Raw genomic sequence first — 13,493 nt, 5'->3', positions numbered from 1 at the left:
ATTTGATTAGCTTATTGCTCAGAATGTATGTTGTGGTTACAGACTTAATAACTTCTTCATTAAACTGTGTTTCAGTAGGGAAATAAAGAAACCGTGGCTTCGCAAACTTGCATGCAACATTTATCTGTGCAAACCTATTCCAAGGACAACTCTGTGAAAATGCGCAAAGATAGTGGATTCTTCGAACCGGATCACAGTTACCAGAGTTAATTACAGCTTTGCAACTATCTTGTTACACAGATGAATGATGAATCTTATATGACTGATGAGTACTATCAAAGAAGAATAGCTCTACATTGGGTTGCTAAAAGATTACAACAGGGAATATGAATGATAAGGAACTCCTGAAAGCTAATCAGAAAGTGAAGACAGAAACAAAGATTTACTCTTTTTGTTGCAGATAGACATCAGCAAAGTTACCTTCAGCAACCAGAGTTTTGTACAGCTAACTAATATTTTTCCCAGGTTCTGGACAACTTGGGGATTTTTAGAGACAAAAAAGTTGAATTTGAAGTATTTGTTAAGCTTGTTTTGGAAATTGGTAACTACATTGGAATCTTACAAGGCGATAATGGTAGTATAGAATTCTTAGTATGAGGCACTTCATTTTAGTTTTACTATAAATAAGTAGACTAGGCTAAGGTAATTATAAAGAGCCATATATATGTACAGTGAGAATTCTCAATGTGCTTGGAACAAAGTATGCAAAGGTATTATAAACTGTATAATCGCAAATTAACCAAGTATTATAAGCTTAAACTGTATTTTCATTATATATGTACTGTGCGTCTTGGCCAACTTTGTTCTGAATGCAGCATAATAGGAAACACAGTGGTAGACAGGCCGAATTCTTTTAACACAATGGAACATAGAAAGGCAGCTCCTGCTATCTGTTTTTGGATACGCAAAAGCAAGTTTAATAGGCCTGCTATGTAACGGAATGGATTCGTTCATGGGTAGCAAGGCTGGAGAAGTCTCGCTAGATTTGGACAGAGAATGACTCCTTTTGCCACTTAAGATTTGCAGCTGCAAGCAGTGGCTTAGTTATCAGAATTAACGTGGGTTAGGTTTCCTAGGTACAGGAGAGGAACCTACAGGGGCAATGAGCTAATGATCTCCTATTCCTGTTGACAGGTGGAATACTATTGGCTAAGGTAATAATGAGTAATATTGTGATTGGACCCTCCAGTCTGATTGACAAAGTTGGGCAGGATATTGAAATGTTCAGAATAATAAAACAATTTTACAATTGAGAGTTTAGCTCAGTCAGGGCAGTCAGCTACCCATGACTGCATTCGCTCCTGATGCATGTTTTAGCAAATAAATTCCTTTTTATTTTTTAATTTTTTGCTGACTTCGTAGCCTATGTATTGATTGAGTGGGATCACTCACTACAAGGTACCCAAGTGGGACAACTCAGAAAATTTCTCTTACAGAAGACCATGGAGCAATTGCTGGAAAATAGGATTAGGATAAATGCTTGATGGCTGGCACAGAAGAAATGGGCTGAAGGGATTCCTTCTGATTGACAAAGAAGTTGATAAAGAAGGGTAGGAGAAACTATGAAGCTGGGCTAGCGCTTAATATAAAAAAGGATAGCAAGAGTTTTTATAAATATATAAAAAGGAAGAGGCTGGCTAGGGTGAACGTTGGACCCTTAGAGGATGAGAGGGGGGACTTAGTGGTAGGGGATGGGGAAATGGCTGAGGTCTTGAATAACTTTTTTGTTTCGGTCTTCACGGAGGAAGACGTGAATAATTTGCCGGGTGTTAGCGATGGAAAGGTGGTAGGACTGGAGGGTCTCAATGACATTATTGTTACTAGAGAGGCGGTGCTCGACAGACTGGAGGGACTGATTGTGGACAAGTCACCAGGACCGGATGGAATGCATCCGAGGGTTCTGAAAGAAATGGCGGAGGTGATAGTGGATGTCTTGGTGGTTATTTTCCAGACGTCGCTGGATTCCGGGGAAGTGCCGGAAGATTGGAAAGTGGCTAATGTTACGCCGTTGTTTAAGAAGGGTGCCAGGCAAAAGGCAAGGAATTATAGGCCGGTTAGTTTAACGTCTGTTGTAGGTAAAATGTTAGAATCCGTCATCAAGGAGGAAATAGCGAGGCATCTTGAGGGGAATTGCTTGATAGAGCAGACGCAGCACGGTTTCATTAAGGGAAAGTCGTGTCTGACAAATTTATTGGAGTTCTATGAGGATGTGTCTAGGGCGGTGGATAGAGGAGAGCCGGTGGATGTGGTCTTTCTTGATTTTCAGAAGGCGTTTGACAAGGTACCTCACAAGAGGTTATTGCAGAAGGTAAGGGGGCATGGAGTTGGGGGTAGGGTGTTAGCGTGGATAGAGGATTGGTTGTCAAATAGGAGACAGAGAGTGGGGGTTAATGGGTGCTATTCGGATTGGCGGTTGGTGACTAGTGGAGTGCCCCAGGGGTCGGTGCTGGGGCCTCAGCTATTTACCATTTATATAGATGATCTGGAGGAGGGAACCGAGTGTATGGTGTCGAAATTTGCTGATGACACCAAGATTGGTGGAATGGCAAATTGCGCAGAGGGTGTGGAGAGTCTGCAGAAGGATCTAGATAGGCTGGGCGAATGGGCCAGGAAATGGCAAATGGAATTTAATGTTGGCAAGTGCAAGGTGGTCCACTTTGGTAGGACTAATGGTAGGAAGGACTATTACTTACGGGGCGAAAAACTGCAGCATGCGACGGTGCAGAGGGACCTCGGGGTCCTTGTGCTTGAGTCGCAAAAACCCAGCCTGCAGGTGCAGCAGGTGGTCAGGAAGGTGAATGGGATGCTGGCCTTCATAGCGAGGGGGATTGAATATAAAAGTAGGGAGGTCTTGCTGCAGCTGTATAGGGCATTGGTGAGGCCGCAGCTGGAGTACTGTGTGCAGTTTTGGTCGCCGTACTTACGCAAGGGTATTTTGGCCTTGGAGGGAGTGCAGAGGAAGTTTACTAGGCTGATGCCGGAGTTGAGGGGGTTGAGCTATGAGGAGAGGCTGAATAAACTAGGCTTGTACTCGTTAGAGTTTAGAAGAATGAGGGGAGATCTCATTGAGACATATAAAATGATGAATGGGATGGATAGGATAGAGGTGGAGAGGCTCTTCCCACTCAGAAAGGACAGTAGGACTAGGGGGCACAGCCTCAAGATAAAGGGGGGGCAGTTTAGAACGGAGTGGAGGAGGAACTTCTTCACTCAAAGGGTGGTGAATCTCTGGAATTCTCTGCCCGTTGAGGTGGTGGAGGCTGCCTTGCTAAATATTTTTAAGACACGGGTTGATGGGTTTTTGATAAGCGAGGGGATTAAGGGTTATGGGGAGAGGGCGGGAATGTGGAACTGAGACACGACAGATCAGCCATGATCTTATTGAATGGCGGGGCAGGCTCAAAGGGCTGGATGGCCTACTCCTGCTCCTATTTCTTATATTCTTAAATTCTTATATACTGTAATTTTGATGTGATTCACATTGGCAGGATCTGATAAATCACTCCTGCCATAGGTTTCCCAGCAGCAAGAGATGCATTCAATGGGAAACATGATTGACAATGGCAGGACTATAAGATCAAGCCACCAGTGAGTGACACACTGCCTCCCACCACCGCCAAACATACTGCAGAGAGGGAGGAAAATCCCACTCTATGACTCCATGCATCTAATCAAAAACAGAAAAAAACCTGATCAAGTTCTTCAATGACCAAAATCTCCCTAGATTATATGGTTCACCATCCATCCAAAAGAAAAGTCTTTGCTCATTTTTAAAAAGTTGCTTTGTCTATTTAAAGCTTCCATGGAACAATTTGCAAAATGTTCATTGAATTGATCAGGGCCACAGTTCCCTTACCAGCAAAGGGGTTGAATATCTTGACAAAAGGAAAAAGGAAGCATATGTAAGGAAGAAAAAACAAGGTTTAGTTGGGTCACTTGGGAGTTACAAGGTAGCTAGGAATGAGTTAAAAAAAGGAGAGCTAGGAGGGGGCATGAGAAATCCTTGGCGGGTCAGATAAAGGAAAACCCCAAGGCTTTTTACTCTTATGTGAGAAATAAAAGAATGACCAGGCTGAGGTTAGGGCCAGTCAAGGATAGTAGTGGGAACTTGTGCATGGAGTCAGAAGAGATAGTTGATAGTGTTCACCAAGGAGAGGTGCCATGTTTTTGAGGATGAGAGTGTGATACAGGCTGATAAGATGGAGGAGGTAGATGTTCTAAGGGAAGATGTATTAGCAATTTTGAAAAACCTGATGAGTCCTCTGGGCCAGATGGGATACATCCTAGGATACTTTGGGAGGCAAGGGATGAGATTGCGGAGTCTTTAGCTATGATCTTTGGGTCCTCGCTGTCCACGGGGATTGTGCCAGAGGACTGGAGAGTGGCAAATGTTGTTCCTCTCTTCAAGAAAGGAAATAGGAATAACCCTGGTATTTATAGGCCAGTTAGTCTTACTTCGGTGGTTGGTAAGTTAGTGGAAAGGGTCCTGAGAGATAGGATTTATGACCATTTGGAAAGATGCAGCTTAATCCGGGATAGTCAGCACGGTTTTGTGAGGGGTAAGTCCTGCCTCACAAATTTGATTGAATTCTTTAAGGAGGTAACTAAGTGTGTAGACAAAGGTAGAGTATTTGATGTCGTATACATGGATTTTAGTAAGGCATTTGATAAGGTTCCCCATGGTAGGATCATAAAGAAAGTAAGGAGATGCGGGACAGAAGGAAATTTGGCCGATTGGATAATTAACTGGCTGTCTCTACAGCAAACGCCACATCCTGGAAACCAAGATCAAATACATATTCTCAACTTGCACTCAGGACTCAGACCAGCTGCGAAACTCTGCCAAGCAGATGAGACAAAGAAACTACTCCATCTACATGCACACCAAGAACAGGAAACTTGAGAAACTGGGCATCACCACCAGCAGCAATCAAGCCTCCCCCGGCACCACAGTAGGAAACAATACCACTGCAGGGGAGTCTATCGTCAACTTGTCGGACTACACCCTTCAACCAGATGAAATCAAAGTTCTCAGCCGAGGGCTCAGTTTCTGCCCCACCCCCACCACTAAAATGGACTGCAACAGTCTCGCAGCGGACACAGAGGAATTCATCAGGCAAATGAGGCTGCGGGAATTCTTCCACAAATCCCAAGAGCCATCAGCGAATACAATGAGACAGCCAATGAACTGACAGAGAGATCCATAGTGCCGCAACTGAAGAGGGAAGAGTTCAATTGGACTCCTCCGGAAGGCCGCTGCCCTCGACTTGACATGTATGCCCAAGCCATCAGAACATGCATCAACACCAAATTCATCAACCGCACTCACAAGGCAGCCCCAAGCATCACCCAAGCACAACGCAATGCCATCCATGCTCTCAAGACCAACCACAACATTGTCATCAAACCAGCAGACAAAAGAGGGGCCATCGTCATCCTGAACAGAACAGATTACTGCAAAGAAGTGTACCAACTACTAAACAATGAAGAACACTACAGACAGTTACCCACAGATCCGACCAAAGAACACACCTGTCAACTCAACACTTTGATCAAGACCTTTGATCCGGACATTCAGAGCACCCTCCATACTCTCATCCCATGTATTCCCCATGTTGGAGATCTCTACTGCCTCCCAAAGATTCACAAGGCAAACACACCCAGCTGTCCCACCGTATCGGGCAATGGGACCCTGTGCGAGAATCTGTCCGGATACAGTGAGGGCATCCTGAAACCCATTGTACGAACAACCCCCAGCTTTTGTCATGACGCTATGGATTTCCTACAGAAACTCAGCACAGGTGGAGCAGTTGAATCAGGAGGACTCCTCGTCACAATGGACGTCTTGGCACTCTACACCAGCATCCCCCACGATGATGGCATTGCTGCAACTGCCTCAGTACTCAATGCCGACAACTGCCAATTTCCAGATGCAATTTTACAACTCATTTGCTTCATCCTGGACCACAATGTCTTCACCTTCAACAACCAGTTTTTCATCCAGACATGCGGAACAGCCATGGGGACCAAATTTGCATCTCAATATGCCAACATGTTCATGCACAGGCTCGAACAAGACTTCTTCACCACACAGGACCTTCAATCAATGCTATGCACTAGATACATCGATGACATTTTCTTCCTTTGGACTCATGGGGAACAATCGCTGAAACAACTATATGATGACATCAACAAGTTCCATTCCACCATCTGACTCACCATGGACTATTCTCCGGACACACTCATCAATATCAAGGATGGTCACCTCAGCACCTCGCTGTACCGCAAGTGCACAGATAACCTCACGATGCTCCACTTCTCCAGCTTCCACCCTAAACACGCTAAAGAAGCCATTCCCTACAGACAAGCCCTCCGTATACACAGGATCTGCTCAGATGAGGAGGATCGCGACAGACACTCCAGACGCTGAAAGATGCCCTCATAAGAACAGGATATGGCGCTCAACTCATCAATCGACAGTTCCGACACGCCACAGCAAAAAACAGCACCAACCTCCTCAGAAGATAAACACAAGACACGGTGGACAGAGTACCCTTCATCGTCCAGTACTTCACCGGAGCGGAGAAGCTACGACACCTTCTCCAGAGTCTTCAACATATCATTGATGAAGACAAACATCTTGCCAGGGCCATCCCCACACCCCCACTTCTTGCCTTCAAACAACCGCACAACCTCAAACAGACTGTTGATCGCAGCAAACTACCCAGCCTTCAGGAGAACACGGACCACAACACCATACAACCCAGAGCAAAATCCAGGGTTCAAATTCCATCATGGCAGATGGTGAAATAAAAATCTGAAATTATAAGTCTATTGGTGACTATGAAACAAACGTCTGCTGTTTTAAAAACCCATCTGCTTCAATAAAATCCTTTAGTGAAGGAAATCTGCCATCCTTGCTTGGTCAGGCCTACATGTGACTCCAGACCTACAACAACGTCATTGATTCTCAAATGCCCCCTGGAATGGAGGGCAGTTAGGGACAGCCAATGAATGCTGGCCTATCTAGTGATGCTCACATTCTGTAAAATGAATAAAAAGAAAAAAATCATTAACATTGGCTCAAAGTAGATCCCAGAACTTAACACCCTTGGATACTGTTGTTAAGGAAATCACTAATCCAATGTAGGACAGTCAGATTGACATCAACCTTGCCGGCCTGATCTAGTAGCTTTGCTTCCCCCATCCGCACCTCCTCTGCAGCCTCAGTCCCATCTCTCCACTCATGATGCAGTCTTGCTCCTCCAAAACACCAGCAGGGTCACTCCTCCCAGTTTCATGAGCTTTATTCTTTTCCAGACCCCAGAGCAGTCTCCCTCCCCATGCCCGTGTAGCCCCAATTCTCCCCCTGCTCTTGGTCGCTTTCCCCCCAGAAATCCCTGCACCTACCCACCATTCCCCACCACCCAGTCATTGGCTTTGCATCGCTTCCCCATGACATTTTCTGAAGATTTAAGTTCCTCAATTTCAAAACCTTGTCACTTGTACTGTTGCTAAGGTTACAATGTTTGTACTTAGTGGTATTCTGTGCTTCAAGACTTTAAAAATTTAACTCTGTGTTCAAACTTTAAGATGTACTCATGGCTCAATCCATTATTTCACATTGAACTTGTTGCTGCAAATTTTAATTAATCCACAGGATTAATTATATCACCATTAAATGAAGAAAATAATTTACGGTCTGAATTGTATGTTCCCCGCAGGTTTTGAGGTGGGGTGGGGGAGCAGGGGACGTGAAATCACTTGGCTGGAATTCCCTCCAGGATCCCACCTGCCCTGGACCAGATGCTATTTTATGGTGGAGCTGGTTGGGCCTCAGACAAGAAGCTTGCCTTTGGCCCTATTAATGGCCTTAGTGACCACTTAAGGATCTATTCCCACCCGGCCTCAATTTTCAGGCTGGCAGGCACCCAATGACTGAGAATGGGAAACAGAGAAAGTTCCCATCTTCATGACTGGAAGTGCCCACCCCTCACAGATCTGAGACCTCCAAATCTCCCTGCCCCCAAGGGGCCTATCACCTGATGCTGAAAATGCCTCTTTGGGACCCTACCCTCAGGGAATCAGGTAGAACCTGCAACTCTCCCTGGGATCTTTGCCACTTCCCTTGATACTGGCTCCCTGCACTTTGTTTCAGGCAACACACTGCAGTGTCTCTTCTGACTACTGCAGCACTATGCCTGGATGAGCTGGAGAGCTGTGGGTTAATCTGTTTGGCGGACAGCTCTCCAAGATGGGATTGCCTTCTAAGTAAGGGCTGAAGCCCCTGCCTGATGCCAATCAATGTTCATTCGAGCATGAAATGACAGTGAGCCTGTCAGAGTTGGTGGGGATTTTACTCTGGTCTGAGTCATTGAGCAGTGGCAGTCAAATGTCCATCATCTTGAAAATTCAGATCTAAGAATTTAGTTCATCTGTTATATTTTATATAGAGGAGAATTGAGATTTGAAATCTATTAGTTTGTACAATTTTTTTATAGTTACTCACCAACTATTGGTGTTATGACTGGCTCTGTTACCTTTTACATGGTTCCTCCCAGTAGGTTTCTTTTCCCTAATCTTCAAGAATTTACAACCCGATTCTCTGCACTGTCTTGAGTTTTACAAGTATGTAAAAAGAGAGTAGCAAAAATTAATATTTTTCCATAGAGGCTGAGATGAAAGAAATTATAATGAGGAATAAATAAATGTGGATATGGAATAAAAAAGTGAATCTTTTCAGTAGAAGCTGCAAAAAGCACCCCAAAAATACCGGGAAGCTTATTAGTAGAGGGAAAGTACTGCAGAAACGAATAGAACATAGAACATTACAGTGCAGTACAGGCCCTTCGGCCATCGATGTTGAGCTGACCAGTGGAACGAATCTAATGACCCTCTAACCTAAGCTATTCCAATGTTATTAAAATGCCTATCCAATGACCATTTGAACGCCCTTAAAGTTGGCAAGTCCACAACTGCTGCAGGCAGGGCATTCCACGCCCTTACTACCCTCTGAGTAAAGAACCTACCTCTGACATCCATCCTATAATTACCACCCCTCAATTTAAAGCCATGTCCCCTCATGTTAGCCATCACCATCTGAGGAAAAAGGCTCTCACTGTCCACCCTATCTAACCCTCTGATCATCTTGTACGCCTCAATTAGGTCACCTCTTAACCTTCTTCTCTCTAACGAAAATAACCTCAAGTCGCTCAGCCTTTCCTCATAAGACCTTCCCACCATACCAGGCAACATCCTGGTAAACCTCCTCTGCACCCTTTCCAATGCTTCCACACCTTTCTTATAATGCGGCGACCAGAACTGTACGCAATACTCCAAGTGCGGCCACACCAGAGTTTTGTACAGTTGCAACATGATCTCACGGCTCCGAAATTCAATCCCTCTACCAATAAAAGCTAACACACCATACGCCTTCTTAACAGCTTTATCAACCTGGGTGCCAACTTTCAGGGATCTATGCACGTGTACACCGAGATCTCTGCTCATTGACGCTACCAAGAGTCCTTCCATTAGCCCTACATTCTGTACTCCTGTTACTCTTACCAAAGTGAATCATCTCACACTTTTCCGCACTAAACTCCATTTGCCACCTCTCAGCCCAGCTCTGCAGCTTATCTATGTCCCTCTGCATCCATTCTCACTGTCTACAACTCCTCCGACTTTGGTGTCATCAGCAGATTTACTAACCCATCCTTCTACACCCTCATCTAGGTCATTTATAAAAATGACAAACAGCAGTGGCCCCAAAACAGATCCCTGAAGCACATCACTGGTAACTGAACTCCAGGTTGAATATTTCCCATCAACCACCACCCTCTGTCTTATATCAGCTAGCCAATTCCTGATCCAAAACTATTGATTAATAAATCATACGCACATGACAGCCTACATGCCAGATTTCTAAAAGAGGTGGTTGAAGAAATTGCGGATATGGTGGTTATAATTTACCAAAATTCTGAAGATTCTTGAATGGTGTTCGCAGATATCTTCATCATATTACAACAATCTGAGGTCCCTATCTGCTTCAAGAAGACAACCATCACCCTTTACCTACGAAAAACCAAGCAGCGTACCTTATCGGCTAGTGGCTTTTACATCCATCATTATGTAATGCTTCGAAAGGTAGTCATGGCACGAATCACTACAGTTTGCCTACCAGCACAACAGGTCCACAGCCGACACCATTTCCCTGGCCCTGCACTCAATCCTGGAACAACTAGATAACAAAGACACCTATGTCAGACTCCTATTTATTGACTACAGCTAGCCTTCAACACCATTATTTCCACAAAACTCATCTCCAAACCCTATGGCCTCGGCCTTGGCACCTCCCTCTGTGACTGGATCATGCACTTCCTAACTCACAGACCACAATCAGTAAGGATAGGCAACAACACCTCCTCCACGATCATCCTTAACACCAGTGCCCACAAGGCTGTGTTCTCAGCCGCCATATTATACTCCTTATACACCTATAACTGCTTGGCCAAATTCTACTCCAATTCAATTTTCAAGTTTACTGGTGACACCACTGTAATGGGTCAGGTCTCAAACAATGATGAGACAGAGTATGAGATAGAGAATCTGACGAACTGATGCGGCAACAATAATCTCTCCCTCAACGTCAACAAAATGAAGGAGATTGTTATCGACTTCAGGAAGCATAAAGGAGAACATGACCCTGTCTACATCAACGGGGACAAAGTAAAAAGGGTCGGGAGCTTCAAATTCTTGGGTGCCCAGTTCAGCAACAACCTGCCCTGGTACTCCCATGCTGACACTAAAGTTAAGAAAGCTCACCAACGCCTCTACTTTCTCAGAAGAAAAAGGAAATTTGGCAACTCAGTTATGACCTCACCAACTTTTACAGATGCACCATAGAAAGCATTCTTTCTGGTTGTATCACAGCTTAGCATGGCTCCTGCTCTAACCAAGCCTGCAAAGAACTATAAAAGGTCATGAGTGTAGCCCAATCCATCACACAAGCTAGCCTCCCATCCATTGGCTCTGTCAACACTTCCCACTGCCTTGGCAAAGCCGCCAGCATAATTAAGGACCTTTGCATCCTCTCTTCCACCTTCTTCCGTCGGGAAAAAGATACAAAATTCTGAGGTCATGTATCAACCAACTCAAGAACAGCTTCTTCCCTGCTGCTGTCAGACTTTTGAATGAACTTGCCTTGCCTTAAGTTGATCTTTCTCTACACCCTAGCTATGACTGTAACACTACATTCTGCACTCTCTCATTTCCCTCTCTATAAACGGTATGCTTTGGCAGTATAGCATGAAAGAAACAATACTTTTCAGTGAATGCTAATACCTGTGATAATAAATCAAATCAAATCGAATGGTTTCTGTGGATTGGAAGGCAATCCACCTAGAATTGCAAAGGAAGACAACAAAACTAAAGGCCTGTTAGTCTGACATCAGTTATTAGGAAATGCTGGAATCTATTATTAAGTGTTGACAAGGTATTTTTTTTTAAAAAATCACATGATTAGGGAGAGTAAACTTGTTTCACGAAAAGGAAATTGTGTCTAACAAATTGATTGTTGAAGAAATAACAAATGGGATAGGTAAAGGGAAACCAGGATTATATATGGATTTCCAGAAGATATTTGACAGGATGCGTCATAAAATGTCATTATACAAGAGCTCCTGTGGGTAAGGTTTGTTGTTGGCATGTGTAGTGAATTGGTTATTGGACAGTAAGGAGAGAGCAGCATTAAATAGGACATTTTCAAGTTGGGCAGACTGCAAATGTGTGGAGTTTGCATATCTACATGATTTCCACCCACAATCCAAAGGCATGCGGGTTAGGTTGATTGGCTATGTTCAATTGACCCCTAGTGTCAAATGGACTAGCAAAGACATGGGATTATGGGGATTAGTCCTGGAAATATAGAAACTAGAAACAGGAAAAGACCAATCATTGTGATCATGGCTGATCATCAACTTCAATATCTTGGTCTTCCCTACCCCCATATCCCTTAAGCCCCAAGAATTATATCTAATTTCTTCATGAAATCAGACATTTTAGCCTCAACGTCTTTGTTGTAATAAACTCCACACTACCCTCTGGGTAAAGAAATTAGGTCTGGACTCTCCCACCAGTGGGAATATCCTTTCTGAATCTACCATTTTATTCTGTTAGAATTTTATAAGTTTCTATGAGATTCCCACTCACTCTTCTGAGCTCCAATGAATACAATCCTAACTGACCTATTCTCTCCTCATGACAGAACTGCCATCCCAGGAATCAGCTGGTAAACCTTTGCTGTGCTCCCTCTATAGTAAGGTTGTCCTTCCTCAGATAAGGACTCCAAAACTGCACACAATACTCCAGGTGAGGCCTCAGCAATGCCCTATACAATTGCAGCAAAACATCCCTACCTTGATACTCAAATCCTGTCGCTATGAAGGCCAACATACCATTTGCCTTCTTTACTGTCTGCTGTACCTACGCACTTACTTACAGCGATTGATGTATGAAGACACCAAGGTTCTGCTGAGTATCCATTACTCTCAATTTACACCCATCAAGTAATAATCTATTATTGCTATCATTTTTATCCACATTATACTGCATCTGCTTTGCATATGTCCACACACACACACACACACACACACACACACACACACACACACACACACACACACACACACACAGTCTGTCCAAATCATGCTAAAGCATCTCTGCATCCTCCTCCTAGTTCATCCTCCCACCTAGATTTGTATCATCTGTAAATTTGGAGATAATACATTCAATTCCCTCTTCCAAATCATTAATATACAATGTGAACATTTGGGGTCCTAACACAAATCACTCCAGAACCTCACTAGTCACTGTCAATCAGAAAAAGACTGATTTATATCAACTCTTTGCTTCCTATCTGCTAACCAGCTTTCCCTACATCCTAAGACATTATCTGCAATCCCATGTGCTTTAACTGTGTCCTGGGTGGGGATTGTAGCCGATGCAGGCTTGATGAGCAGAATGGCCTCCTTCTGCACTGTATAGATTCTATGACTTGCACACGAGAAAGCTGTGGTGAGCCACCTTCTTAAACCTCAATAGTCATATAGATAAGAACACCCACAGTGCTGTTTAGAAGAGGGTTGCAGATCTACAATTCAATGACAGCAAATGGTGAGATAGTTCCAAGTTAGGATGGTGTGTAGCCTGGAAGGATACTTGTAAGTGATATTCCCACATGTCTTTGTAATTGGAAGTCATCCAAAGCTGGGTTACCTGTATATTAATTTGCAGCATCTTTCACTTCCCTCCAATGCCTGTGCTTGGTGACCTAGATTAGATATTACTTAACCAGAAGCCAAAGTTTAAAATTCTCATCTTTGTTTTCAAATCCTTCAGATGTGGTGTGAACAAAGCCTTCTCCAGTTGTAACGACTTTCTCACTGTTTCATTCTAGCCCGCTTGCAATAAAGAACGATATGTCTTTTGCATTTGTA

Source organism: Carcharhinus amblyrhynchos, chromosome 8 (assembly GCF_965287045.1).
Source record: "Carcharhinus amblyrhynchos chromosome 8, sCarAmb.v2.hapA, whole genome shotgun sequence".
Taxonomy (NCBI): Eukaryota; Metazoa; Chordata; class Chondrichthyes; order Carcharhiniformes; family Carcharhinidae; genus Carcharhinus; species Carcharhinus amblyrhynchos.
The sequence above is the reverse complement of the archived record's forward strand: the minus strand, read 5'-3'. Positions refer to the sequence as shown.